The 27,265-nt window shown below is 39.2% G+C and overlaps 1 long non-coding RNA gene across 3 annotated transcripts; it reads left to right on the forward strand.

Annotated features, from left to right (window-relative positions):
* Positions 1-577: 577 nt before the first annotated feature.
* Positions 578-24,484, forward strand: LOC108705628. 3 transcript variants are annotated; one of them, XR_005963019.1, is made up of 5 exons: positions 624-656; positions 960-1,034; positions 4,908-5,064; positions 18,520-18,636; positions 23,365-24,484. It is a non-coding gene; the product is annotated as an uncharacterized LOC108705628 (long non-coding RNA). The 3 variants fall into 3 exon arrangements; XR_001933828.2 differs by lacking the exon at positions 960-1,034 and having other exon boundaries at positions 578-656; positions 23,365-24,481; XR_005963020.1 differs by lacking the exon at positions 23,365-24,484 and having other exon boundaries at positions 18,520-18,681.
* Positions 24,485-27,265: the final 2,781 nt, after the last annotated feature.

A 27,265-nucleotide genomic window follows, 5' to 3' on the forward strand; every position in this document is an offset into this window, starting at 1 on the left:
CTAAATATTTTTCTGTTATATATTCATATATTGTGAAAAATAGGAATTTTTTGTATTTTTTGTATTTAGTGATATAAATCTTTTTGCAGCGGTGGAAATACATGAAAACTCAGGCAGATTTAGAAAGCTCAGGTTCTCCCTAAAAAAACAATGTATAGTTTTCCTAGGTAAACTAAAGGTTTCCCCTCAGAAAATGCCCTTAAAGTGAGAGAGCACAAAATGTTTCAAAAACGTTTCGCATTTCATGCAACTGAAATGCGAAATTTTGCTGGCACTTAAAGGGTTAATGAATGTTAGCTTTAATTGTAAGGTCATTATGATGTTTGATTAATTATGTCTTTTTTATTATTTGAACTGATATCCTAAGAAATGTTTCCTATTATAGGGGGAAATGAGGTTTAGTTTATAACCTGTAAAAAAAAGCAGCTATTTTAAGGTAATTACTAAATTGTCACTAGTGTTAAGAAAAGTACATTTAGGGTGCAATTTTAGTGTGTAACCAACAGAGGGAGCAAAAGAGACAAGGAAACGCCCCAGAAATCCTTCCAGAGGGGTGCGGCCCAAGGCTATAAAAGAGGTTGGGACCGAGGCCTGTGTTTAGAATAGGAAAGAAGCCGACAGAAGTGCGCCACCTAGGAGACACCACCTGCAAACAAGTAAGTAGAGAGGGTGCGGCTTAGTCAGTGTCGGGTCAGTTGTGTGAGTGAGTTTAGATTAGTCAGAATGGGAACAATCACATTGTAAATCACATGAATGTTCTGCTCATATGGTTGTGTTCTTTATATCGACTCAATACATTCAACAGGAGTTCTATTGTATCTTCTTTTAGTGGTGGCACCAATAAAAATTCTATAGAAAAATCTACTAACTCCGTCACTTGGGCTGTTTGTGAAGATGTTTTGGAAGTTTAGAAATTAGATATAGTTTACTTTTTTGACTTTTTTTTTAAACAATAACAGAACGCAGCACAAGACATTAAATCCCAAATTTCAGATGAATCAGCCATTCGATGTCATTGTTGTTAACCCCAGAAGGTATGTTCTTAAACATGGTTCTGTAGAAAATTTTAACTCCCTTCTGTATTATCATAACAGCAGAATATGCAGAACATTTTTGGGCATCTTGGTTTTTATTTGCTTGTGGTGCCTGCGGGTATTGGGATTATCTGCCTTCATTTTACACGTGGGAATTAAATAGTGTATTCACTTGAGCTGTTTGTGAAAATATTTTTAGACTATTTTAGAAATTACAGACATACTGTCTCTCTCTTTTTTTTTTATATAAAATGTTTTTTTTGTTTTTATTCAAACAATCACATGCATAACAACAACTGCGATGTTATACATGAGGTACAGCATAATCAAAACATAACATTGGGTATGGGGGGGAAATTACCTGTTTCCCTATTGCTCATTTCATGTTTTGTAGGTCGTCTAATCCAGATCTTTCTTGTTAACCATGGTCCCCATACTTTATATTTTGCTGTTTCCCCTTTTCTCATACGTAAGTTTGTATAGAGGAAGTACCGTGTTTATTATAGTGGGTTTTTCCTCCCCATCCAATGCATAAGGATCGTTTTCCTACCATAGTAATGAAGGGTTTTTACTAAGATACGTGTAGCTTTGCTTGTATTTGGGAGGTCTTCTATAACATCTAGTAGCACCTGCTTGGGTTCCGTTGTCAGAGGCAGCCCCAGATCATTGACCATGTATATTGCTATTTTGCCCCAATATTTTTGATGCATGGGTACTACCACCACACGTGAAACCAGTGGGCAGGGGCTTGGTTACATCTATGACATCTGTCATTTGTTCTTTGTCCTATTTGGTGAAGTTTTTTGGGCATTATGTATACCCTGTGCAGGAACTTGCACTGAATAAGTTTGTCCCTGAGGGAAGGTGGGTATATGGGTCCTCAGTGGCATCTTCCCATTTCTCTGTCGTTAAATCGGGTATATTTACTTGTCACTTTAGGTAAGTAAGTGTTGGAAGTTTAGAGTCTTGGGTGCTCATAAGTGCTTTATAGACTCTGGACTCTGTTTTTTTTTTTCTTTTTTAAAAAAGAAGGCTGCACAAGACATTAAATCCCAAATCCCACGCTGCGTCTTCATCCGACAGTCGGATATATGTAGTTTTTACCTGCGATTTCTCATTCACTTCCTTTATCTTATGGACATCCTACACGTCGCATGCGTGTCATCGCATGCCAACAGATTTCTCCTTGGCGCACCGTGGAGTTCAGCCTTTAGTCTACTAGAAAATCATGTAAACATTAAATGAACCCAATAGACTGGTTCTGTTTCCATTAAAGGGGTTGTTCATCTTTGAGTTAACTTTTATTATTAAGTAGAGTGATATTCTGAGACAATTTGCAATTGGTTTTCATTTTTTATTATTTGTGGTTTTTGAGTTATTTGGCTTTTTATTCAGTTTGCAGTGTCAGCAATCTGGTTGCTAGGGTCCAAATTACCCTAGCAACCATGCATTGATTTGAATGAGAATATGGAATATTAAAGGGGAGGGTCAGAACAGAAAGATGAGTAATAAAATGTAGCAATAACAATAAATGTGTAGCTTTAGAGAGGATTTGTTTTTAGATGGGATCAGTGACCCCCTTTTGAAAGCTAGAAAGAGTTGGGAGAGGAAGGCAAATAATTCATAAGCTATAAAAAGAAACAAATAATGAAGACCAATTGAAAAGTATCTTAGAATTGGCCTTTCTAGAACATACTAAAAGTTAACCTGAAGGTGAACCACCCCTTTAATGACTAATTATATCTTAATTGGGATCAAGTACATGGTGCTGCTTTATTACAGAGAAAAATGAAATTATTTTAAAAAATTTGGAATATTTCATTATAATGGAATCAATGGGAGACTGCCATTCCGTAATTCTGAGCTTTCTGGATATTGGGTTTCCGGATAACTAATCCAATACCTGTACTACAAATGCACGAAAAACCAGTATAAAGCACAACGGAAAGTGACAAACTGGAATCTAAAAATGTAGTTATGTACATTATCCAAAAATACATAATGCACAATAAAGTATCACAATTATTTATTTAAAATATCCATACATTTTTACAAAAAAGAGGAAACCATATAAAATTGCAGGAGAGAACCAGAAGCCAATAGTAACAAGATACTTCCCACTCTTTATTCATTCCACTAGAGATGTCTTATTGTTTTCAAATGCTAAATCCAATATGCCTCCTTCATAGATAATCTTTTTTTATCAGAAGACCCGAATTTAAAAAAGCATGCAGTTATCTTTGATTCTAACTAGTAATGGTCCAATATTTTGGGGGGGGAATATCTCAATTAGGAGAATTATCCCAAGACCTACATGTAATTAGGCTGTGTTTCCTGAGGTTTTAATTTGATTAGACAGTTTAACATATCCTATAAGGGGATATAACCAGATACTATAGGGGAAGCATAAGCGCATTAGCAAAAACTACCTTCACTTGCCAGAGACATACATTTAGACATGGCCCGATGACCTGACAAATATTTTGCTGATACTTAATATTTTATAAAGTTACCTTTACAGCTCTGCTATATTTGGGACTCAATCTCAGGATACAAATATTTTTGTAGCCCCAGGGAAAATAGAAAATCCTCTTAATCACAGCTCCATACCTCCGAACAGTGCCCAAGTTATGTGATTTTTTTTTTTTTTTAGTAACTAAAGTCATATTAGCTATAACTTTGAGCTATAGTAGCCTTATAATAGGTTAATAACATTTCAGTTTAAGGTGTACTGTAGAACTGTTTGGCCAATCAATCTTAACTAAAGTTATAAATCTAAAATAGTAACCAGACCTATAATATTAATACAGGTATGGGATCAGTTATCCAGAAACCCTTCATCCAGAAAGCTCTGAATTACAGAAAGGCCATCTCCCATAGACTCCATTTTATCCAAATAATATGTTTTTAAAATTCCCTTATTCTCTGTAATAATACTTTGTACTTGATCCAAACCAAGATATAATTAATTCTTATGGGAAGCAGGATCAGACTGTTGAGTTTGTTTAATGTTTTCATGATTTTCTAGTAGACTTAAGGTATGAAGATCCAAATTACGGAGAGATTTATTATTCGGAAAACCCCAGGTCCCCAGCATTCTGGATAATATAACATAATACTATTATCTTGGAAAGTACCTTACTGGGCTGTTTTTCATTTGTTTTTATATATAAAAATAGTCACAATGGCAGAACCATCAAAAGTATACGCAGTTCACTGTATTCTGGGTCATTTTTAAATCCGTTCCAAAACCTTTAGTTCTAGCCTTATTTATTAATTCCGAATTTTTCTGATTATTTTAATGAGAAAAGTCAGACCAAACTAGAATCCAAGATTTGCCCTTATTTATTAAAAAAAAAAATCAAAATTTAATCAGATCGGGGGGCAAACACAAAGAAAAAACTAATGAAAATTCTAATAGTACGATTTTCTGATTTTTGGCTGAAAAACCCGAAATAGTTGGGTTTTCAGGCTAATTCCAACACAGATCACAGAAACTTGCAAATAGGATAGGGACCTCTCCCATTGACATATATTCAAGGTCGGAAGGCTTGAGAATGCCGGATTTACAGATTCTGACTTTTTCTATTCACATCTCAAAAAAATTTAGTTTTTTTTTTCTCTAAAAATTTGGATTTTATAGTTACATTTTTTTGGAGTATTTGGCATTTGGACTTATAACAAATAACCTTCGCAATGTCCTGCTGATAACTGCTTGTTAATCTTGAATCAAAATAAAGGACAATTTAGTAATCATTTGAGAACATATTTTTGCATGTTTATGACCGGGTACAAAAATACATTTATTATTGGCTTAATATTTTTTTTTTAAGCAACTTCATTCTAATTTGGTTCTGCCTTTTTCTATCTTAGATACAATGGGCCAAATCTACTGCTAAAATATATAAAAGATTTCACCTAGTCCATATACTGTAGCTGTGGATGAATGGAGCTCTCCATATTATGCTTTACGAGATCGCCAAGGTAATGCTATCGTGGTCGCTGCCTGTGATATTGATGAAGATGGAAGGTAAGAAATCTCTTTTCTAAACACAAGCAATGCCTTTTCAGGTAATCCTGCTTTACCTACAGATAGTATTTTGTTTATACAGTATGTCCTTTTTAGGGGACAATAATAAATAACATTTTGTAGCATAGAGTATTTATAGTTATTATATATCTTACTGTATAAGGAAAAAGTATAGGACTACTTAATTGAATCTCTGTATACAATATAGATATTAAAAAACAAGGTGTACACCATTTGTTTTTACATTTTTGCTGAACTGTGGACTGTGATCTTTCTCAAGGGTAAACAAACCAGTTTGTTACATATTGGAGTATGAGACAAACTTTGGAGCACACAATTAACTATTTTGTTTTTTAATGAAAGTAAAGCATTTAGTAAAGTTAAGGTTCATGTAGCAGCAGGGAGCTAATCGCTGGTGAGGAATTTTACGGTGGCACACGTGGACAACACACATGTATTATTATGTGTGATTAGGTGTGATTTTATGGATTTCTTTAACTGGGACAACTTATCTATTTGTGCTTAAGACAAGGAAATTTAGATTTATTCTCTCTATGTATATCTCGTTTTAGCTCTCGGGCTATGAGAAAAACGAAGGACATATCCTTACTATCGGGTAATGTTCATGGCCCTGTTCGATGCCAGTACCGTAATGGATAGCATTCCATAACCATGTACTGCTAGGCAAGGCTTTCTGTGACAGTTTGTAAAGGGATTATAACATAGTAGGAGGTCTATAAGGCTAAAACTTTACTGAGCCAGTACCAACTACATTTGAGTAAATTTTTATTTTTTGTATATGAAACCCACATGTTTTTATTTTTGGTTATGCTGGTTGCCGGTTGTGACATGGACATGAGCTCTCCTAGTTTATTTTGTCATCTGTAAGATAAATAAGAAAGTAACCAGACGAGAAGACGAGGAGCCGCAGGATTTTCTGTCTGGGGGGGGCCCAATCGTGCTTACTTACTTGATTTGAGCTCAGCGTGCTGCCAGTAGGACACTACAGCTCTGTGCACGGAAGCTTTTCCCAATTAAAGGAACAGTAACGTCAAAATATAAAAGTGTTTTAAAGTAATGAAAATATAATTCTAATAATATAGTTGCCCTGCACTGGTAAAACTGCTGTTTGCTTAAGAAACACTACTATTGTTTATATAAATAAGCTGCTGTGTAGCAATGGGGGCAGCCATTCAAAGGAGAAAAAGCTCAAGTTACACAGCAGATAGCAGATTAGCTCTGTCTGTCTAATGGTGTTATCTGTTATCCATTAGTTAACCTGTGCCATATAGCCATTTTTCAATTTCCGCCATTGCTCCACAGCAGCTTGTTTATATGAACTATATTAGTGTTTCTGAAGCAAACAGATCAGTTTTACAAGTGCAGGGCAACAGTACATGATATTTTCATTACTTTAAAACACTTACATTTTTTGGTGTTACTGTTCCTTTAAGATTTCCTGTACCCTCATTGGTCCATTAAGAATAAATCCCAGTAAATCTGCATTGGGATTGGATCCCCTTGTCCAATCCCTGTACAGCTTTACTTGGACTTATTTTTAAAGGACCACGAGGGTACAGGAAATCTTGATTGGAGAAAATTACTGTGCACAGAGCTGCAGTGTCCCACTGGCAGCACGCTGAAAGCAGGGGGGGGCGGCTAATCAAGTAAGTGAAGCATGGCCGGGCCCCCCCTTAGACACAAAGCCCTGGCAAGTATCTTTTAAAAAAATTTGGGGATATCTAGCCAATTTTTTTTTTTTTAACTTTCCCAGGCCACCAATTTCTTTTTTTTACTTGCAGGGGGGGCCCAGATCACCAATGGCTTTTTATAACTTGTGGAGGGGGGGGGCAGGCAATCAATTTTTATTTTTTTTAATTTTAAGGGAGGGTCTTGTCACCAATTTAAAAAAAAAAAAATTATGGGGGGCCCTGGCGCTAATGTTTTTTTTTTAACTTATAAGGGGGCCTGACAATCTGTAGCTTTTCATAACGTGTGTGTGTGTGGGGGGGGGGTTACCTTTTTTAGCACTGATGTCTATGTGGTCTTTTAACTGTAGTGTGGAGTGGGCGGGATCTGAATTGGGGCTTGGGGGCCGTGGTAGGCGGGTCCCAGGGGGCCCTGAAAATTGTTGTACGGGGCCCTGTGATTTCTAATAGCGGCCCTGGCCGCGGGCAGAGGAGGAAGAGGATGGGGACCTGCTGATGCCCCGCTCCCCGCGCTGCTCCTTCACCAAAGACCCATACAAGGCGGCAGGGTCGGGTTGGGTCAGCAGGAGCACATTGGTGAAGCCCCCTACTCGTACATCGCGCTGATCACAAAGTCCATCCTGCCCCAAGAAGCCCGCTGCTTGACAAGGGGTGACGCACAGACTCTATCAGACCCTGTCCCAGCGCGGCTGGGATGCTGCTCCTGAAGGTTGAGAGGACGGGGCTGAGCTGGAGCCGCCGCTAGCCATCTCTCCCAGGGAAGAAGCTCATGCCTTGGCCTGTGGGAGCGCTATCCGCAGGGCTTCCCAGTCGCATGCTGTCGGTAGAATAGCCAGGGAGGAGAAATCGAACGCCGCAGGATTGATGGTCCCTCTGTCCCTTTTCTGAAGAGGGGAAGCAGAGTTTTGGTAAGTTATTTCTTAATAAAGACTTTGTGATTTTAAAGTATACTTTGTCTTGGTGGGTTTTTTTTCTGTAAACTAACGCACTTTTTTTTTTTAATGTTACTGGTCCTTTAAGGTTTTCTGGCAGATATGGGCCTCCTTTAGCCACTGAATTTGAACTAGTTCTTTTGGTCAAGGCTGTTCAGATATTAAATGTGCCTGGCAGAAAATCCAGTGCACTGAGGTCTATGTATAAGGCCAATAGATAATTATTTTGTATGGGCCGGTCTTGTGCCACACATGTATTATGCATCTCCGGGTTTTCTCTTCCTATACCAGCTGTACATTTAGAAATGCAATATCGATCTGTTATAAGTAGGAATTTACTAACAGTAAAATAGAAGAGCCAAAATATTTTGTTTATTAGTACAGGTAGGGCAACTGTTATCCGGAATGCTCGGGACCTGGGGTTTTCTGGATAATGGATCTTTCTGTAATTTGGATCTTCATACCTTGTCTACAAGAAAACCATGTAAACATTAAATAAGCCCAATAGGCTGGTTATGCTTCCAATAAGGATTAATTATATATTGGCTGGGATCAAGTACAAGCTACTATTTTATTATTACAGAGAAAAAGGAAATCATTTTTAAAAATTTGGATAAAATGGAGTCTATGGGAGACAGCATTACCATAATTTGGAGCTTTCTGGATAAACGGTCCCATACCTGTATCTCCTGTCATTTTTACTATTTACTGGAGAAGCTGTTCAAGGCAAGTACAGGTAATGGGATCCATTATCTGGAAACCGGTTATCCAGAAATGTCCTAATTATGGAAATACCATCTCCCATAGACTTCATTTTAGCAAAATAATCCAAGTAAAAACTATATTTTTCTCTGTAATAATAAAACAGTAGCTTGTACTTGATCCAAACTAAGATATAATTAATCCTTGCTGGAAGCATAACCAGCCTATTGGGTTTATTAATGTTTACTTGATTCTCTAGTAGACATCCGGGATGAAGATCTAAATGAAGGAAAGATCAGGTCCAGAGTATTCTGGATAACAGGTCCCATACCTGTAATATAGCAACCTGCTCCCATGCAGAAATGTGAATTTGATTGTCTAGGCTTCAAGGCTTTAGGAAAGTTTTAATGGTCTAATCTAAAATGATTCTTTGAACGTTTAAAAAATAACAAAAGCCCTAAACAATGGGTGGTGCCGAATTTTAATGACTTGCCTTATACCCTGGGCTGGTGCTCCTGTTGGCAAAAAACTGCACCAGCATGGGGCACTTGTGAGCAAGAGATCCTCCTCTTCCCTTCTTCTTTCTTCAAAACCCAGCAGACAACACATGGGCATTATAGCGGAAAGGGCAGGTTTTTTTTTTTTTTTTTTTTTTTAGTTTTTTAAAAATTTTTTTGGTTAAAGTCCACCTTTTGACTCTACTGCACATGCACACCCATGCAAATAAAGAAGAGAGAAAAACAATCGGTCACTCACTAGTGTCCTGGACTGTGCAGTTTTCTGCTAAGAGAAACTCTGGCCTGGGGTATCAGGTAAGTAATTTAAATCCTTAGGGATTACCTAACATTTGGCACCCCATATGTTTGCTTTGGGAAGCCTAGCATGCATGTAGTGTAAAGTTGGTTTTGTATATTGTGGAAATTATACTTCCTTTTTTCTGTGTTCATAACCATATTGGCACAGGTACTTGTGGAAGATTAGTGATACAGTTACTACTTATCCATGCTAACTTTTCAGATACATAAATGACCCCCAGAATCATTGTCATGTATAGTACATTATTCTCATTATTTTGCGGAACTGAAAGACATTTGTCTTTTAGCTCTAGCCAGCTAAGATAAATCACATTATAGATGTCAGTGGTGCACTCTAAACTTAACATATTGTTACCTGCCTGCATTCAGCCCACCCACATAGCAGCTGGGTTCCTACAGACAATCTCTGCCTTTGACAGCCTATCCTTTAATTTACTTGCCAATAATCTTCTCAAAAGCAACCTTGTTTATCGGTTTGTTCTAATACTGTATATAATCAATTTTCAATTTGGTTTTGATCTTATAATATTCAGCTTTATAATAAAAGGCGCATACACACACACACACACACAAAATTAGTCTGACTGTGGCATACCGTTGCTAGAAAGTGTTATAGGTTTTTCAATTGACTATGCAAAATCAAGAGACCTTTGTCATTTTGATTCTTGATGGAACTGCCTACCTTCTTGTAGTTATAGAATAAGCCAGTTATCCTAAAAATATTCTTAGCAAAGTTTGTGAGTACAGGACCAGATGCTGGTTTTTAGTTGCAAAGATATTGCTTGAAAGTTCCTAAGACTTGGGTGGGGGGTTTACTAGCAGGGCTTAACATAAAGGGGTCCGTTTACTAAAGTGCGGTAAATCTGACTTTAAGTTTCCGAATGTTATCGCTGAGAATATTTTTACGCCAGAATATTCGCAGCGACTAAGTTTACTAAACAGCGATGCGCTCAGAAGTCATTGCGATCACTTGCGGTAACTACGTTAAGGAACCAGGTTACGTTAGCGGTAATTTTAGCGAGTTGCGAATTTTCTGGCGAAAAATTAAGTTTTTGCGAATATTTATGCTATAAAATAGTCTTGTTTTATGGCGGTTATTATGGCAATTTTTACTGACATTTATGGCCAGAAATGCATCTTCAAAACGCCAACATCCAACAACATCACCAGAGTAACACCAATCAAACATGTATGCATCATATAAACCCTTCTGCCAATAGAATCATAGGAACAAGAAATGATACCAGTCAATCTCTTTGCTTCATAGAAATGCACAGTTTAATGTAGCGAATCACAATGAAACCAAAAAAGCGTAGAGGCTGACTAATCCTTGGACTGTGATGCCCGCTGCCAATAATACACCTCTGAGCTGAAACTGCTGCTGTTGCAACAGATAGAAGCAGAAGCCAAAACATCCTGTCAGCAATAGCTACAGATCTGTCTCCTGTCAGCAAAGAATGATGGGTAAAAAAAAACAGTATTATGGGATATTTCCTGCCCCTTGAGAATTCTCTGGCGAAAAAAATACTTTTACGCCACTACATAGGTGGCGGTAAAAGTTTGCGAATATTCTGGTGTTAATTTTTTCTTTAGCACATTTCGCTGTTTAGTAAACCATGCGTTAATGTGTACGTAGCGTTATTTTCAGCGAATGCGATAACTGGCAATTATTCTTGCTCAAGAAAATTCGCAAATTTATATTTACCGCAGGTTAGTAAACTGGCGATAACATATTTGGCGAAAATTCTGTCTATATATTGTGCGAATATTTTTAACGCACTTTAGTAAACGGACCCCAAAGTATCTATCATGAATACAGGTCAGATGCATTTAATTTGGTAACTGGAGAATCTTGGAAAGAGGTGATATATAAAGGCCTGCATAAGTGATTTAATGGGCATTCTTCGAGCTTTGAGTTATTGTACATTCCTGGTATTTATAGATTTCGGTACAAAATATTTAATTGTGATGGATCTTTGAGCAAAGTTGACAAATAGATCTTATCTATCCTTGGAAAAGTATAACAGATGATTTTTTATTTTTTTTTAGGGATGCCCCGATCCACTATTTTGGATTCGGCCGACCCCCCCGAATCCTAGGATTTCGTTCAGCCGGGCAGAAGGATTCGGCCGAATCCTGCTGAAAAAGGCCGAATCCCGAACCGAATCCTGGATTCGGTGCATCCCTAGCTTTTTTTTGAACATTTAGCATTGCATGGACTCCATCAGAAAGTAGTAATATCCAGAATATAGAAGATTTAAACAACCCTTTCACTACCCCAGAATACAAACACAGCTGTATGCAAAAATGTGAAAATCTCATAGGTTGATTGGAAGAATGGGATGCAATCTGGGACACTACCAAAAGGGGGGGGGGGTTACTTGCATTAGACAAAAGGATGACATTTATAAAATCCTTATAGATGTGTAACAGGTGAATGGGTCAGGTATTACCTAAACCTTCCCTTGGGTTACTATCCACTGGTTTCAGTACCTGGGCAAGGAGTCCAATTCCCAGCAACTCCTGTTGGACAATATAATTAGACTCTTTATCCTTATGTGGGGCCCCCCGCTTATGGTATGGAGGAAAGGATTACCGTGCTGGTATAAGCACACAGCAGTCACTCTTGATAAACTATGGCACCAGTGGTTCTTTAAAACAGTCAAACGATTTGTTGAACTGACGGTACACTTCTCAATATTCAGTCACATATTCAAGATGCATGCTCAGATGGTACACTCCACGAAGCAAGTAGTGGCAGCAGGTTATTTACACACAATTGTATTACTCACGGTTACTGTCTGATCCTTTGTAGTTGTGCTAACCCTTCAACCCTGAACTCCTTGTTGGAGCCTTAGCTGCTCACTAACTGTCCCTCCTATAGTGACCTATTACAGTTTCTGACCAGACACTGGCTTGCTCCTATACGGAGGCCTACCTCCACCTCAGACCCTCCCAGCTACACACCACCTCCTCCAACTGTTCAGAGGGCCCCAGGCTTTTACATTTGGGGCGATCTATCTTGATACCGAGTAGTATGTTGGAAATAAAATGCTGCAGGGTGGAAGTTTTGAGGTGACTTTTCGAAATGTCGCCAAAACCACCAAATTTAGGAAAGGTTTGCGGCTTGGTGCTTTGGAGTAGAAAGACATGTATACCCAATTTGGATTAGGGAGAATGTGTAATTTTTTCGAAATTATATTGTTTTCCGGATGTGAACATACTTTTTTTTTTTCCTATCTTTGCCCCCCCCAAAACCATGTAAAGGTGTTTGATTTTGCAATATCTGGAAAGCTCAAATGAGTTGTTTACATTTTGGGGCTCCTATATGCCACATACTTGGGTAAATCTATACATACTGGGCATCAAACTGTTCAGTGGACTCATGACATTCATATTTAGGGTGTTTTTACATTGGTACCTAATGTGTGAGAAAATAAAGAAATGTTATAAAACCAGCCAGTTCTTGTTGCTAGCCCAGGTCCATGGTAATTTATACTCTACAGTAACTCCTCCAAAGGTTATATAAAATCACACAATGCTGAATATTTCTTGTCTTAATTCACTAAATAGATTTTGCATTGTCCAGTACAAATAACCCAAATAGGATATTCTTATTAGAAAGCTTCATGTAATCCATAGGGCCAAGTCATCTTGAATTGACTTTAAATCCTTCCTTTAAATCTGGCTGATGGATTCAGGGTTAAACTGGGCTGGTGGGAGACCAGAAAAAAACCCAATTGGCCCCAGACCTGGTGGGCCTTCTCCGACTGAGGCCCCGCTTCCCCCGCCCCCCCATCAGGACATGTGGGCGCTGGTCCTCCTTCCCATTTCCATTGTGGTTGCAAGGAGTAGAGCCGGTTCACACTGTGCAGCAGGTGGGTGGCTGGCACCATATGGGTGCAACTGGTGGCAGCCCCAGTGGGTCCCTTACACCGCAGTCCAACACGAGTTTGATTGTTGCAATTGATGGATAGCCACTTTATATTTAAAAGGAATGTTAACGGTGCAATGGTAATGTTTCTCTGGTTGAATGGGTATGAGAACTGGCAATTGGTGACTTCTGACATTTTTGTGCTGATGAGTTCTAGTTCTTTATCTATCCATGTACAAAAATGGGGGTGTGTGGAAGCACTCTAAAGGCTAAGTTATAGTATATTTAAGTATAATGGAAGTGCTAGTTTTAATGCACATTCCCTGGTACCCTGTCTCAAAAGTAAGTTTACAAAACAGGGGTATTTACTTACAAAGTTAGGATCATAAATTTGAAAAGCCACCATACCACGTCAAGGTAAACCCCATATGCCGGTCCCTAACTTGTTTGCCTCTGGCCATAGTGTAAAAAGTCTTACAGTGTCTGTTGAACCTTGGTTTCAGTATGAAGGATCTATCCTCCCCCACCAGTATGGTCCCATACTTTTAAAAATGGACGTTGGTTTGGACAATTCCTCTCCCTTAAAAGCTGCATACTGGCGGGGGAGGTTAGATCCTTCATACTGAAACCAAGGTTCAACAGACACTGATCACAGTTGTGACATCCCTCTCATGTACTATAAGGGATAATGTACCCCCAACTTTAAATTATAAGGACATTAGAAGTCACTGAGGGGTTTCTGTGACCGTATTAAGGCTCGCGGCTACTGGCTGAGTTATACAGGGAACTGTATCATTGAGTATTACGGTATAAGGGTTACTGTTCCCCTTACTTTAAATGATAAGGATATTAGAATTCACTCAGTGGCTCTGTGACCATATAAAGGAACAAGGCTTTGGGCTGAGTTCAGTCATGTATTACAAGGGATTCTGTATCACTTTTTTTATAAATTTTATACTGGGGAATGAGTATCACTCATGTATTATAAGGGATAAAGTACCCCCTACTTTAAATGATAAGGATATTCAATGTCACTGAGGGGTTGTGGGACCATATAAAGGTACAAGGCTGCAGGTTAGTTTTATACAGGGGACTCTGAGCATCACTCATGTATTATAAGGGATAATGTAACCCCCTACTGGTAAATAGTCACTGAAGGGTTAAGTTATTAGGCACAATGTTGGAGGCTTAGTTATACAAGAAATTCTGCCAATCACTCATATTGTAAGGGGTACTGGTTCCTCCGTACTGTAACTGATAAGGATAGTAATTGTCACTGAGTGGTTTTGTTACCATACCAAGGGACAAGGCTACATGCTGAGTTTTACAGGCAACACTGAGCAGCACTCCTATATTATAAGAGATAATGTACCCCCTACTGTATTAGGATAAGGATATTGGAAGACACTGAGTTGTTCTGATACCATATAAAAGCACAAGGCTGCAGGTTTCATCATACAGGGAGCTCTTGACGATCACTCATTTTTTATAAGGGATAATGAAACCGCTATTGTGAACTACTGTTCTGTGACTATATAAAGGCACAATGCTACAGGGAAAATTGTTCATGTATTATAAGGGATATTCTACACCCATTATAAATTAGGATATTAAAAGTCAATGAGGTTCATTTATAAACACTGGGCAAATTTGCACCTGGGCAGTTTCCCACAGCAACCAATCAGATGTTTGCTTTCATTGTTCTCCTTGTAGCTGGCTGGAAAAATCTAATCACTGATTGATTGCTATGGGTTACTGCCCCGGTGCAAATTTGCCCAGTGTTTATAAATGAGCCCCACTGATGGGTATTTTTATGCAAGGATCTTAGCATAACACTCATTTATAATAAGGGATGATTTCTCTCTTGCGTTACTTGATAAGGAATTTAGATTTCACAGAGGTGAAATTAATTCATCATAAGGGATACTGTACCTCTTGTGTAACTAAGGATATTAGAATTCACTGAGGGGGTTTGTGACCATATAAAGACAAAAGGTTTCAGGCTAAATTATACAGGGAGTATTGCTCATGTATTATAAGGTTTAACGCACCCCCTACTGCAAATGCTAAGAATATTAGAAGTCACTGAAGGGTTCTGTGAGTTGAACAAAGAACTGTCAGTTTTGTATTATAATGGATATTGTACCTGTTATTATAAGAATACTAGATACTGAGGGATTCTGTGACCATATAAAGGCACAGGGCTACAGGCTGAGATATTCAAGGAACTCTGTGTGTCACTCATGTATTATAATGGATAATATCCCCCTACTTTAAATTATAAGGATATTAGAAGTCACTGAGGGGTTCCCTGGCCATATAAAGGCACAAGGCTGCAGATTGAGCTATACAGGGGAATCTGAGTATCACTCATGTATTACATGTGATAATGTGTAAATTATAAGGATGTTAAAACTCTCTGAGGGGTTTTGTCACCATTTCAAGGCATAGGGCTGCAGGCTGAGTTATACAGGGAACACTGTCTTGTGTTATAAGAGATAATGTACATCCATCTCTCATATTATGGATAAGGTAACCCTACTGTAAATCATATGGATTTTAGAAGTCACTTAGGGGTTTTGTGACCATATAAAGGCACAACGCTATAGGCGGAGTTATACAGTGGACAAGGAGTATCACTGCTAAATTATAAGGGATAATCCCGTTCTCAGCCTCAAAACTATAGGCCAGTTAGTCTGACGTCAGTGGTAGGAAAGCTTTTCGAAGGGTTAATAAAGGATAAGATACTGTGGCTACTAAAGCAAATAAAGTTCTGTCTTGCATAAAAAAGGGCATTAACTCAAGGGATGAAAACATAATTATGCCTCTTTATAGGTCCCTGGTAAGGCCTCATCTGGAGTATGCAGTTCAGTTTTGGACTCCAGTCCTTAAGAGGGATATAAATGAGCTGGAGAGAGTGCAGAGACGTGCAACTAAATTGGTTAGAGGGACGGAAGACTTAAATTATGAGGGTAGACTGTCAAGGTTGGGGTTGTTTTCTCTGGGAAAAAAGGCGCTTGCGAGGAGACATGATTACACTTTACAAGTACATTAGAGGACATTATAGACAAATGGCAGGGGACCTTTTTACCCATAAAGAGGATCACCGTACCAGAGGCCACCCCGTTAGACTAGAAGAAAAGAACTTTCATTTGAAGCAACGTAGAGGGTTCTTCACAGTCAGGACAGTGAGGTTGTGGAATGCACTGCCGGGTGATGTTGTGATGGCTGATTCAGTTAATGCCTTTAAGAATGGCTTGGATGATTTTTTGGACAGACATAGTATCAAAGGCTATTGTGATACTAAACTCTATAGTTAGTATAAGTATGGGTATATAGAATTTTAATTAAAAGTAGGGAGGGGTGTGTGTATGGATGCTGGGTTTTCATTTGGAGGGGTTGAACTTGATGGACTTTGTCTTTTTTCAACCCAATTTAACTATGTAACTATGTTATGCCCCCCACCCCAGGCTGAGTTATAAAGGGAACATTGTGTATCACTCACATATTATAAGGGGTAATGTACCCCCTATCGTACATTAAAGGATATTGGAAGTCACTGATGGTTTGTGACCATGTAAAAGCACAAGGCTACAGACTTGGATATGAAGAGTACTATCACTCATTGATTATATGTATATACTGTACTTCCTACTTTAAATAAGTATTTTATAATGGGTTTTGTGACCATAAAAGACTATGATTTATATAGTGGACTTTGACTATCAGTCATGTTAAGTGATATTGTACCCCAACTGTAAGGTTATGTGACTATATAAAGACACAATTTGAAGGCTTAGTTATACAGGGAACTCTGGGTATCAATCACTTTTTGTAAGGGATAATACCCCCTACTGTAAATGATAAGGATATTAGAAGTCAGGGGGTCTGTGACCATATAAAGGCGCATGGCTGCTGGCTGTGTTATTCAGGGGACTTTGAGTATAACTTTTGTAGTATAGGCGATAATGTACCCCTCTTTTAAGCCATAATCACTTACATATCCCTTATATACAGTATAAGGGATAAGGTACCCACTACTGTTAATGATAAGAATAGATGTCACTATGTGGTTATCTGACCATATAAAGACATAAGTTGCAGGATGTGATATATATGGGGAACTCTTAGTATCTCATATTTTAAGGGATAATGTTGCCCCACTGTAAATTGTAAGGATATTGGATGTCGCTGAGGGGCTCTCTAACCTTATAAATGCACAAGACTTCAGATTGAGTTATACAGGGGACTCTGAGAATCACTCATTTTTACTTTACGGGATAAGGTACCCCCTACTGTAAATGATTAGGATATTAGATGTCATGGAGGGGTTGTGTGACCATATAGCAGCACAAAGCTGCAGGCTGAATTATACATGGAACGGTGGGTATCACAAATCTATTATAAGGGATAATGCCCCTGTTACTGGAAATAATAAGGATATTAGAAGTCCCTGAGGCCATTTGTCACAATATAAAGGAACCAGGCTGTAGGCTATGTTGTACAGGGAACTCTCTATAAATTATAAGTGATAATGTACTCCCTGCTTTAAACAAGGATATTAGATTTCACCTAGGTGTTTTGTGACCATAAAAAGTCTCAAGTCTGCAGGCTGAGTTATACAGGGATCTCTGAATTCCACTCATGTTTTAAAAGGGCTACTGTAGTTCCACAGTATGTCACTGAGTGGTTTTATGACCATATAAAAGCACCAAGTTGCAAGCTGAATTTTACAGGAACGCAGATCACTTTGTTTTTGTTTTTTTTTCATTTTTATAATTTTCCCTTCCCCCCCCCCAAAACAGATGTCATAGGGTGACTTAACACTAACCACGCTATCTGATCAGTTATCTTATTGATTTGCCTAATTGTATTTGGGTTTTTTTGGTGATTTTTTTGCAGTTTTTTTCTTACATTGCTTTGCCGTTTCACAGTTTGCAGTAGAAATACATAATCGCCCATTATGGAGTCATCATAATGTGTAGTTTACAAAATATGGTTTTCAGGGGTCACTTTAATTGTTTGTAGCTTTTATTCCACATAAAACTGCCAGTGTTTATAAATGAGTGTAAATGTAAGCCATCAAATAAGTATGCACAAGGTAGATTTTGTCTTTACATGCTATGTACTTCAATAAGCCTATGTACATTGGGTATCAAACTGTTCAGGGGACCCCAGTCTTTCATATGTGGGGTGTTTTATATTGGTACCTAATAGCATGTGGTAGATAAGATGCTGCAAGATAAAAGTTATGAGGTGATTTTTGTAAATGTCACCAAAATCGCCAAATTTAGGAAAGGCTTGTGGCTTGGTGCTTTGGAGTAGAAATAAATAAATTCTGAAAATATATGGTTTTCTGGGGTGAACATACTTTATACTATCTTTGCCCCCAAATTAATGCTGTAAATGTGTTGATTTTGCAGTACCTGAAATGACCTACCATGTGGGGGGGTCTTCAAAGCCGCAAAAAGAGCTGAAGTCACGAAAAGACCCGAAGTTGAAGTCCTGAAGCCTTGAAAGGACCCAAAGCCAGGAAAGGAGTAAGGTCCACTGAACAATGTGTTTTTACATTTTATTAAACCCCTGGCTACCAATGTATTATGTTAATACTATATAGGCCCCTGACAACCAATGTTTCTTTTTAACTTTTAAGAGGGGGCCATGGCCACCAATGTTTTTTTTTATTTATTTATTTATTTTTTAAACATCTTTTTGGGGATCCTGGTGCAAAGGTTTTTGTTTAATTTATAGGGGGAGGGCCCTGGCCACCAATGATTTTTTTTTTTTAACTTGACCACCAATTTTCTTTTATTAAAAAAAAAAAAAAACATGGGGGGCCCTGGCACCAATTTTTTTTATTAACTTATGGGGGGCCCTGACCACCAATGATTTTTTTAAAAAGGGACCCTGGCCAACAATGTTTTTGTTTTAACCACCAATGGGTTTTTATAAATTGTGTGGGGAGTTTAGTTTTTAGCGCTGGGCTTTTTACTAGGAATGCACCAAATCCAGGATTCGGTTCGGGATTCGGCCAGGATTCAATCTTTTTCAGTAGGATTCGGATTCGGCAGAATCCTTCTGCCCAGCTGAACCTAATCCTAATTTGCATATGCAAATTAGGGGCGGGGAGGGAAATCGCATGAGTTTTTGTTAGAAAACAAGCAAGTAAAAAATGTTTCCCCTTCCCAACCCTAATTTACATATGCAAATGAGGGTTCGGTATTCGGCCAAATCTTTCACAAAGGATTCGGGGGTTCAGCCGAATCCAAAATAGTGGGTTCGGCGCATCCCTACTTTTTACTGTGGTGTGGGCTTGGCAGAATTTGGGGTGGGCCTTGGGCACTGGGCTGGGGTTCTAACCATATAAAGACACAAGGTGGCAGGCTGAGTTATACAGGGGACTATCACTCATTGATTATAAGGGATAATGCACCCCCTACTTTAAATAATAAATTTGTTAGATGTCACTGACTGGCTCTGTGTACATATAAAGGCACAAGGCTGCAGACTAAGTTATACATTGGACCCCGAGTATTACACAGGTATTATATGGTATTGTGTCCCCTACCGTAAATGATAAGAATATTAGCTGTCATTGAGGGGTTCTGTCACCATATAAAGGCACAAGGCTGCAGGTTGAGTTATACAGGGATCTCTCTGTACAGGCTTTGAGCAAACTTACTGACTGTTCCAGCTAAACTGTGCTTAGTACAGGGGGATACCTATTCTGCCATAGTTTTGCGGGATCTTTCTCTACAGGCTATGAGAAATTTTAGGGGACTGTTCCTGCTGAATTGTGCTTAGTACAGTGGAATACTTATGCTGTCAGTTTTATGGGATCTCCCTGTACAGTCTGAGTAAACTAAGTGGTCTGTTCCTGCTTAATTGTGCTGAAGGGATAGTCATGTGAAAACATGTTTGTTTCAAAACATATCGGTTACTATTGTTGCTCTAGCAGAATTCTGCATTTCTCAAAAGAGCAAACAGATTTTTTCTTATGTTTAAGGTTAAGGACACACTGGACGATTTGTCGCCAACGTTTTAAAAAAGTAAATCGCGGCGACAAGACGATCGTCTTTTTTGAACAGACGATTCACAGCGACTATTGGCACAGAGCGATTTGTATCCCATTACTCTGTGCGGTACGTGCTCCACCCAAACCGGAAACGGTTTGTGCTTCCCGCTGTAACCTGGCGTCTTTACGTTCTTGCGTCATTGCGTTCGCATTGTAATTTGAATACAATTGCTGCTACTTATCTGTATGTGTGTGCGTGTCTAGGAGATTTTAGTGCTTTTCTAAGTACATGCTATTTCTGATAAATCGCTCGGAAAAGGGTCTCAGTGCGTTTTGGAGCTACAGGCGATTCACAAACGCGCTGTGGGCACAAGAGCTGGCGTCTTTCATTTGGTTTTGTTCAGAGACAAAACGAGAGATATGTCGCCGCGATTTGCTTTTTAAAAACGTTGGCGACAAATCGTCCAGTGTGTCCTTACCCTAAAGGGATACTGTCATGGAAAAACATGTTTTTTACAAAATGTATCAGTTAATAGTGCTACTACAGCAGAATCCTGCATTGAAATCCGTTTTTCAAAACAAGAAATGGATTTTTTTTTCTATCTAGTTTTAAAATTTGCTATGGGGCTAGACATTTTGACATTTCCCAGCTGCCCTCAGGTCATGTGACTTGTGCTCTGATAAACTTCAGTCACAATTTACTGCTGCACTGCAAGTTGGAGTGATGTCATTACCCCTCCCTCCTACAAGCTGATGTAATGTAAATAGAGCCTTGTCTGCTGAGCCTGTCAATTGAACAATAGGCAGGTATCAAGATAAGCTCCCACTGACACCACTTCAGAACAGCGCCGTTTCTGGGGAAGGAGCCGCCTGAGGCGGCTCCTGCATTGCCGCCCCCGCACCGACTTACCTGTCGGCGAGGGGAGGCAGGAAAACGATTGCGGAGAGCGCAATTGCGCTCTCTCGCAATAGCGCAGCCGAATTTCCGGTTTAAAAACCGGAAATTCGGCTCTTAAAGGTGCAGGAGCGGCTTTTTGCCGCCCCTGGAATCCTGTCTGGCGCTGCCGCCTGAGGCGAGCGGCTCAGCTCGCCTCATTGGCGGAGCGCCCCTGCTTCAGAAGGACTGAAATAAGATAGTCCTGTGATCACTGCCCCCACTTAAGTTTCAAAAAAAAAAAAAAAATTATATATACACTCCCAGGACTGATGACAGGGAATAGAAAAAAAGGATAAAATAAGGAGGACATACTTGAAAACCAGGAAAACTTAGGAGGAAGTCTAGGAAGGGTTAAAATAGCTCAGGAGAAAGGAGGCAGTAAGTAGTTAATGAAAAAAGAAGTATTGCAGGCAGGAAAGGAGCAAGGTCTGTGTGAGGTGGATAGCAGAGGGAGCTCACAGCTCCTTTACCTCATCTAGTAACCAGTAAAACAAACTAGGAAGGCAGCAAGGAGAGAAAGCTCCCCCCTCCAAAGGAATGCAAAGAACAAATTTACAGAATGGCAGGAGCTTTGATAGTGTCTGTGGGAGGAGGGGCTGCTAGTGCAGCTGTAGAGCAGGACTAGGAAAGTGAAAGTAATTGCTTCCCTGCAAACCATGTGACCTCTCTCCTCCAAACATCACACGCATGGGCAGAGAGGGGAGGGGGAGTGTACAGCTAGATTCTCATGTCGTAGTGCGACCTGGCTTTTCATTACAGAGTGGCTGCCTCCAAGCACACAGGTAATGCTGTGCCTGCTGTTAGAGCAGCACAGGATGAATGTGTAATGAGCAGAAATGGAAGCCCCCATGACAAAATACAAACTAAAATAACTTATGCATGGATTTGTGGATTAACATTTTATTTGCCAGACAGTGTTTATGGATGTGTGTTTTTTTATAAAAATGCAAAAAAAAAAAGTTTAAAATGACGACAGATTCCCTTTAATTTTGAAATCTGACATGGGGCTAGACCTATTGTCAATTTCCCAGGTGTCCTCAGTCATGTGACTTGTGCTCTGATAAACTTCAGTCACTCTTTACTGCTGTGCTGTAAGTTGGAGAGATATCATCCCCACCAGCAGCCTAACAAAAGAACAATAAGAAGGTAACCAGATAGTTCCCTAACACAAGATAACAGCTCCCTGGTAGATCTCAGAACAGCACTCAATAGTAAATGCCAAGTCCCACTGAGACAAATTCAGTTTCATTAAGTAGGAGAAATAGCCTGCCAGAAAGCCGTTCCATCCTAAAGTGGTGGCACAATAACCTGTTAGGGGCAACTGATAAACTGACAATATGTCTAGCCCTTTGTCAGATTTCAAAAATAAATATTAAAAAGGTTTGCTCTTTTGAGGAATGGATTTCAGTGCAGGAGTCTGCTGGAGCAGCACTATTAACTGATGTATTTTGAAAAAAATGTTTTGCCATGACAGTATCCCTTTAGTACAGGGGAATACCTATGCTGCCATAGTTTTATGGAATCTCTCTGTACAGGCTATGAGCAATCTTTGGGACTATTCCTACTGAATTGTACTTGGTACATGGGAACACCTATGCAGCCATAGATTCATGGAATCTCTCTTTACAGGCTATGAGCAATCTTTGGGACTATTCCTACTGAATTGTACTTAGTACATGGGAACACCTATGCAGCCATAGATTCATGGAATCTCTCTTTACAGGCTATGAGCAATCTTAGGGTCTGTTCCTCCTGAATTGTGCTTAGTAAGGAGGAATATGCTGCCATAGGTTTATGTGATCTCTCTGTACAGGCTATGAGCAAACTAGTAAATGTAGGGACTGTTCCTTCTGAATTGTGCTTAGTACATGGAATGCCTATGCTGCTATAGTTTTTGGGGAACTCTGTACAGTCTATGAGCAAAGTAGCAAACTTAGTAGACTGTTCCTGCTGAATTGTGCTTAGTACAGGGGAATACCTATGCTGCCATTTCTGAAACATTGTTGCTGGCGTGGTGTTCTCTTCTTCCCGCAAAGGGGATGCGCCGTCATCTAGTGGAGCAGTCCAGGCATAGTGTTCCAGCCTGGCGGCTGCATCAGAACTTGCTCTCTGTCTCTCTTAAAGACAGATGTAAATAGAATGTACCTTTGCGTTCTGAATAAACTACATTCTTTTTACACATCTGTCTGGAAGATTGTTGCATTATTGTCTGCTCCATCATAATACCGTTTTCATCTGCTCCCCTAGCTGAAGGTTCAGGGTGGTGCATGTGGACCTTAATACTTTTGATACCTCATTTTGTGTTATTATTTGCAGAGCGGCTGGGTTGATTATCTGCAAAGCTTCTGGATAATTTTTGGAGCAGCTGGATTATCTTCAAAACAATTGGGAGGATTATCCTCAGATACAGGGAGGATTATTTTCCGAGCGGATGGAAAAATTGTATTCAGAAGGACTAAGATGATTCTCTGCAGAGCGCCTGGGAGGAGTGGTTGGATTATCTTCAGAGTGGTTGGATTATCTTCAGAGCGGCTAGGAGCATTACCTTAAGAACATCTGGATTACTTTAAGAACAGATGGATTACCTTAAAAACAGATGGATTACCTTAAAAACAGATGGATTACCTTAAAAACAGATGGATTACCTTAAAAACAGATGGATAACCTTAAAAACAGCTGGATTACCTTAAAAACAGCTGGATTACCTTAAAAACAGCTGGATTACCTTAAAAACAGCTGGATTACCTTAAAAACAGATGGATTACCTTAAAAACAGATGGATTACCTTAAAAACAGATGGATTACCTTCAGAGCAGCTGGATTACCTTCAGAGCAGCTGGATTATCTTCAGTGGATTATCTGCAGAAAGAGAGCGCGTTGCTGTGTGTCTACATCTAATTACATTTTAAATATGCCATGGAACAGCCCAATCAGTAGTGTCCCATTGCTAGTTCGGGCCTGTTACTCGCTGCTTATGCTTTAAATTACAAGATGTTTTTATAAGATCAACACCAGAAGGAAAAGTAGTGATGCATTATATTACTAATAGATTTCTCACAATAGTGCAAGATAGAACGCTGTATTGATTATGCAGAATGTTCTACCATACCTGCATAAAACAGCTCTAGAAGCTCTTCATTTGCTTATGATTGCGGCACCATATAAGTTCTGTGTGATGTAACTTCCTGTTCCTGCTGAATTGTGCTTACTACAGGGGATACCTATGCTGCCATAGTTTTACTGGAGATCACTGGGATTTTTTAACGTTTTATACGTTTTACATTTTCTACCTATTTTACACTTTTACTATTACCCTGGACTAATGAGGTAATTGGTGGGAGGAGGAACACTGTGTGGTAATTAAGGTTATAAGAGGTGTTTTGATCATAGTTACATAGTTACATAGTTAAATTGGGTTGAAAAAAGACAAAGTCCATCAAGTTCAACCCTCCAATAAAAACCCAGCACCATACACCACCCCTCCCTACTTTAATTAAAATTAATCATATACCCATACCTATAATTACTATAGAGTTTAGTACACAATAGCCCTTTAATATTATGTCCTGTCCAAAAAATCATCCAGGCCATTCTTAAAGGGCATTAACTGATCAGCCATCAACCATCACCCGGCAGTGCATCCACAACCTCACTGTCCTGACTGTGAAGACCCTCTACGTTGCTTCAAATGAAAGTTCTTTTCTTCTAGTCTACAAAGGGGTGGCCTCTGGGTACGGTGATCCACTTTATGGGTAAAAAAGGTCCCCTGCCAATTGTGTCTATAAATGTCCTCTAATGTACTCTGTAAAGTTGTAATCATGTCCCCCTCGCAAGGCGCCTTTTTCAAAAACACAGTCCTATATTGCACAACTACCCTCTAAATCGGATTTAAAGACATGCTCCATGAGATGACAAGATCTATTAAAGAGGATATCCAGGATATTGAAAGAGACATCAGTGCCTTTGCCATACGGACGGACAACCTGGAACAAATATTGATAAGGTTTCCGCCACCAAAGGTCAATGCATAAACACATCACCAGATCAAAATAATAAATATCTGAATTGCAAGACAACTGGAAGACCAGGAGAACAGGAGTAGATGGAACAATATCAGAATAAGAGATGTTCCTGAAGTGTTAGTAAATGATGGGATCCAACCAGACTGCCTCCAAATATTTAACAACCTCCTGAAAAGAGAGTCAACCTTAGAGATAGAGATTAGCAGAGCTCACAGGGTGCAAAAGTTTAAAGCCACCTAACGCCCCACGTGATATCCTGTGTTGCCTTCATAACTTTTCTCTTAAAGTGGAGATTTTACTGAAAGCCAGAGAGGCAGACGACGTCTCCTATAGAAGCCACTATAAGACTTTATCAACTTATCAAGGCAAACCTTGCTTAAAAGGGAAAATGCTGAAACGCACTGACCCGGATATGAAGAGGGAAAAATATAGCTCCAAGTGGGGAACCCCTTCTCCCTCACGGTGATCAAGGTGGGATAACAGCAAGTTATCAGATCTCCTGCCGCTACGGAAGGTTTTATGCAAAAACTCAATTACCCCAATAGATCTACCGGTTGGCTAAAGGACCTGGAGCAACTGACAGAAGAGAATTTGAACTACAGGAGGATGCGACCCAAGTAAAGGGCCCTAAGGAGAACTTTGGATATCTCAAGAACACCGTGGAATGCAAGATTGTCTCCAGATGATACTGGCAATACCATTGGAAGCCTTCCTCCCTCTGGAGCTGCTAGGAGTTTTTGAACCCTGAAAAGTAGAGCCCCAGAGCGACATACCCAGATACTTATGGATAAGAATAGCTAGAGTACTACATGGATTTAATAGCTATACGGGCACCCCAAATGAGAATCTATGTCCTGATCAAGATATTGCTATGTTCAAGGGCGCAGCAGAGGGCCCCAATCACCTATGATTGATAAGTATTTAAGACCTTATCCTGCCACTGCTGTATAATTTTTCTTCCCAGCTATCTTATCCTCTTTTATAACTTTAAGTTCCTTTTCTAAAAAGGGGTTATGATGCGACCTTTTTCAAGGATGATACAAAACTTTAAAAACTCACATTAAATAACAAAGTTAGACCAATCAGTGCCCTCATTCAATTAACATCTCCGTGTGAATCATGTGTTTCAATTAAGTGCCTATCACATGTAGCGAATCTGCATATATGTTAAAATAAACAAAAGCGTGTCCATCATGTATATATCAACAGTGCATAAATATACATCTATGTATTTCCATAAAAAATATAAATACGTGAATAAATATTTAATATTTTTGAAAACAACCATGTCCGTGTTATAATTTAAAAGATCAACTTGTAATACTTAAAAACATCCACAAGATGTCACCAGTGTGTTTCAAAAAGGTTCACGTTACAGTGTCCATAAAATCCAAGTGTAACAAATACACTGTAACAACTACTGAGGTAATACGAAACAAATTGTCTGCTAACCTTAATCTGCTTCCAGGAGTGAACAGGAATGTAAAAAGTGGAAAAAACATTTTTACTTCCTTGTTTTGTGACAAATAGTTACGTGATTTCCCTTCCCACCCCTAATTTGAATATGCAAATCCTAGATTCATTGCATAAAGCTTAGTACAAAGGAATACATATACTTTTTAAAAATGACTTCTTTAATAATAAAACAATGTCTTGTACTTGATGATAACTAAGTTAAAGTTTATATGTTTTTAGCAGAATTAAGAGATGGAGATCAAAATCCCTTCTAGGGCTGGACAAGATTATACGGAAAATAGAATTTATGCAAATCTCTCTCAAAATGTTTTCCCTGCTGGTAATTAAAAGTTCCTTAAGTTACCTGAAGTTGCATTTTGGGAACAAAGTGCCGAGTATGTTTTCCGACTGGCGATTTACTTTATTGCCGGTGGCAGAACAACCCGGATGCACCCAAAGAAGGAGAGAGCAATGGAGGGGAGGAGAATGTGACGAAGGGTGGGAAGAGAAAGCAATGGAGGGGAGGGAGGGGAGAGCAAGGGGGAGTAAGTTGTGCGAACCTGGCTAGGGGAAGGCAGAAGACATTTTTAATGGTAGCTCCCAGCGCCCCCCTTTCATTGCGTCGTAGGACCTGCCTCTTCTGCCTGCTCCTAGTTCTGGCCCTGGCCAGTGGAAAAACATTTCAGGGATATGTTTCACCCATGGTAGCACAAATTTAAACGTGGGCATCATATCTCCCA

The sequence above is a fragment of the Xenopus laevis genome, chromosome 7S (genome assembly GCF_017654675.1).
Source record: "Xenopus laevis strain J_2021 chromosome 7S, Xenopus_laevis_v10.1, whole genome shotgun sequence".
Classification (NCBI taxonomy): domain Eukaryota; kingdom Metazoa; phylum Chordata; class Amphibia; order Anura; family Pipidae; genus Xenopus; species Xenopus laevis.